This window comes from Asparagus officinalis, chromosome 7 (assembly GCF_001876935.1).
Source record: "Asparagus officinalis chromosome 7, Aspof.V1, whole genome shotgun sequence".
Lineage (NCBI taxonomy): Eukaryota > Viridiplantae > Streptophyta > Magnoliopsida > Asparagales > Asparagaceae > Asparagus > Asparagus officinalis.
The window spans coordinates 27030741-27034505 of NC_033800.1; the positions used below are offsets into that span (position 1 = coordinate 27030741).

At 27.4% G+C, this 3765-nt stretch overlaps 1 long non-coding RNA gene across 6 annotated transcripts in view; it reads right to left on the bottom strand.

Moving 5' to 3' along the window:
- The window catches only part of LOC109848452, an 88628-nt gene that overhangs the window by 58591 nt on the left and 26272 nt on the right, over window positions 1–3765 (bottom strand). For 2 of the 6 annotated variants that reach the window (XR_002248800.1, XR_002248796.1), the window contains one exon: window positions 7–180. The exons of the other annotated variants lie outside the window; for them this stretch is intronic. This is a non-coding gene — a long non-coding RNA (uncharacterized LOC109848452). Of the gene's footprint in view, window positions 1–6; window positions 181–3765 lie in introns of those variants that run through there. 6 annotated transcript variants of the gene reach the window in all.

Genomic DNA, 3765 nt, shown 5'->3' on the forward strand with positions numbered 1-3765 from the left:
ACGACCACCAACCGCCAGCCCTTCCTTCTAGCCGAGCTCACCAGATCCGCTCGTCCTCCAGCAGACCCTAGCCGAGCTCACCAGATCCGCTTGTCCTCCAGCAGACCCTAGCCGAGCGCACCAGATCCGCTCGTCCTCCATCAGGTCCTAGCCGAGCCCTCTACACCAAACCCGATCCCTCTGCACAACAAAAGTAGTACAAGTGAATTCAAACCACATATTCTATCAGGTAATCTTCACTATCAACTAATAGAGTATTGTTGGTTTCATCGTTTAAATCACATCTCTAATTTATTATCAACTATCTGCTGCTCCACTTACAGTTGGTGAGATGTGTGATATGTTGACTCTATATTTTACTGAATTTTGATATTAAGATTCGAACAATACCATCGTAACTTGAATTACGTTTAATTTTAATAAGATTCAACTAGTCTAGAACTACACTTGCGATTTAATTCAATATTAAGGAATTTTGAAAAAAAAATTCCTACACGATCGTGATTTAGTTGGTGAAACATCGTGAAACTTCAATTAGATTGTTGATCTCTTGAAAACACGCACATTGTTTCACATCATAATAGCTTACAAAAACTTTTGGAAATAATATCTACACCCTTTGGCTTTACAAACATATTCACCCCCCTAAGAAACTTTTTTCATGCTTCCATCCAGTAAATATGAAAACTCATATGAATTTTTGAAATTAAGCTACAATCTCTTCTCATCTTTTAATTATCTCATTTTTCTATCATGTTTCTCATGAATCAACTGTACCCTCACAGTCCACCTCCTGTCACCCCTACACATGCAACATTCAATCTCACTATCTCCCTTCATCGTTGATCACTCTAAAATTGCCGGAGTAGGACGATGGTGAGGCCCAAAGGGAGTTGAAGACAAACGATGGAAAAAGGAGGCAGCACATAAGAGATGGTGGTTGATGAGAAGAAAGAGAAAGAGGATAAAGGCAATAAAAGGTCACGAAAAAACGAATAAGAATAACAAAAAATAAACAAAGTTAACAAAAGACAATGAAAAGGTAATAAGAAATAAATAAAGGTCATGAAAAATAAATATAAGTAAAAAAGAAACAAAGTTAACAAAAAACAATGAGAAGTGACAAAATGAACAAAGGTAAAATAAATAAATGTATTAAAATATGAATTGAACAAAGGTCGCGAAAAAGAAAATGTAACAAAAGAAGTAAAGGTAACGAAAAAGGAAAAGTATAATAGAACAAAAAAGATAACGAGAGTCATAAAAAGGTATCATCATTAGTTAAAGGGTAATAGAAAAATAAAGATAACAAAATGTATGAACAAACAAAGAAAACTAACAAAAGTCATGAAAATATATAACTAAATAAATGTACCAATAAATAATAACAGAAGAAATTTTTTTACAAATATAAAAAAGAGTCACAAAAAGGTACCAATAAAAAAAGTAATAGAAGAATATAAAGATAAAAAATGTATCAAGAAACAAAGAAAGATAACAAAAAATGCAACAAAATTCATGACAATGTATCAATAAACAAAGGCATCAATTAATAAATAAAGGTACAAAAATGAAAGAATGTAACAAGATTCACAAAAAGATATCCTTAAAGAAAGGTAACAAAATGTATTAATAAACAAAAAAAGTAACAAAAGTCATGAACATGTATCATTAAATAAAAGTATCAATAAATAAAGGAAGGTAACAAAATATTTAACAAATGTAATTAGAGTCACAAAAAGGTATCATTAAATAAAGTAACAGAAAAATAAAGGTAATAAAATGTATTAATTAAAAAATAGTTAACAAAAGTCATAAAAAGGAATCATCATTAATTAAAGGTAATATAAAATTAAAGGTAATAAAAGGGAATGAATAAACAAGGAAAGTTAACAAAAGTCATGAAAAGATATCATTAAATAAAGGTATCATTAAATAAATAAAGGTAACAAAATTTTTTATAAATATAAAAAAGTCACAAAAATGTATTAGTAAATAAAGGCAATAGAAAAATAAAGATAATAAAATGTATCAAGAAACAAAGAAAGATAACAAAAAATGTGACAAAAGTCGTGACAAAGTATCATTAAACAAAGGCATCAATTAATAAAGAAAGGTAACATAAATTAAAGAATGCAAGGAGTCACAAAAATGTATCCTTAAATAAAGGTAACTAAATAGATAACAGAAAAATAAAGGTAACAAAATGTATCAATAAAGGTATCAAAAAATAAAGAAAGATAACAAAATTTTTAACAAATGTAAGAAGAGTCACAAAAAGGTATCATTATATAAAAGTAACAAGAAATAGCGGTAACAAAATGTATATTAATAAAAAAAGAAAAATAACAAAAGTCACAAAAAAGATAACATTTTAATAGACAAATAAAGGTAAAAAAAGTCATGAAAATGTATCAATAAATAATGAAAGGTAAAAAAATAAACGAAAAGGCATCATTAAATAAAAGTAGCAAAAAAGTAAAAGTAAGAAAATGTATCAATAAATAAAGAAGGTAACCAAAGTCATGAAAATGTATCATTAAATAAACATATAAATTCATAATGAAAGGTAACAAAAGTTAACAAATGTAACAAGAGTCACAAAAATGTATCCTTGAATAAAGGAAGCAGAAAAATAAAGGTAACAAAATGTATCAATAAACAAAGAAAGGTAACAAAGGTCATGAAAATGTATCATTAAATAAAGGCATGAATAAATAATGATATCAATTCATAATGAAAGGCAACAAAAGTTAACAAAGGTAACAAGAGCCGCAAAAAGGTATCCTTGAACAAAGAAAGCAGAAAAATAAATGTAACAAAATGTATCAATAACCAAAGAAAGGTAACAAGTGTCATGAAAAGGTATCATTAAATAAAGGCATCAATAAATAATGATATCAATTCATAATGAAAGGCAACAAAAGTTAACAAATGTAGCAAGAGTCGCACAAAGGTATCCTTGAAGAAAGGAAGCAGAAAAATAAAGGTAACAAAATGTATCAATAAACAAAGAAATGTAACGAAGGTCATGAAAAGGTATCATTAAATAAAGGCATCAATAAATAATGATATCAATTCATAATGAAAGGCAATAAAAGTTAACAAATGAAACAAGAGTCGCACAAAGGTATCCTTGAACAAAGGAAACAGATAAATAAAGGTAACAAAATGTATCAATAAACAAAGAAAGGTAACAAAAGCCATGAAAAGGTATTAATAAATAAAGGTGTCAATAAATAAAGAAATCTAACATAAATTTTAACAAATGTAACCAGAGACACAAAAAGTATCATTTAAATAAAGGCAACAAAAAAATAAAGGTAACAAAATGTATTAATAAACAAAGAAAAGTAACAAAAGTCAAGAAAAGATATCATTCATAAAGGTATCAATTAATAAAGAAAGGTAACAAAATTAATAAATGTAATAGGAGTCACAAAAAGGTATCATTAAATCAAGGTAATAGAAATATAAAGGTAACAAAATGTATAAATAAATAGAGAAAGGTAACAACAAAAGTCATAAAAATATATCATTAAATAAAGGTATCAATAAATAAAGAAAGGTAACAAAATTTTAACAAATGTAACATGAATCACAAAAAAATTATCATCAAATAAAGGTAACATAAGGTGTCAATAAACAAGGTAACAAAAGCCACAAAAAGGTATCATTATTTAAAGGTATTAATTACTAAAGAAATGTAACAAAAATTAACAAGGGAAATTTGCTTTGAAGCCCTTTTTTTAATTTTTTGAGCCC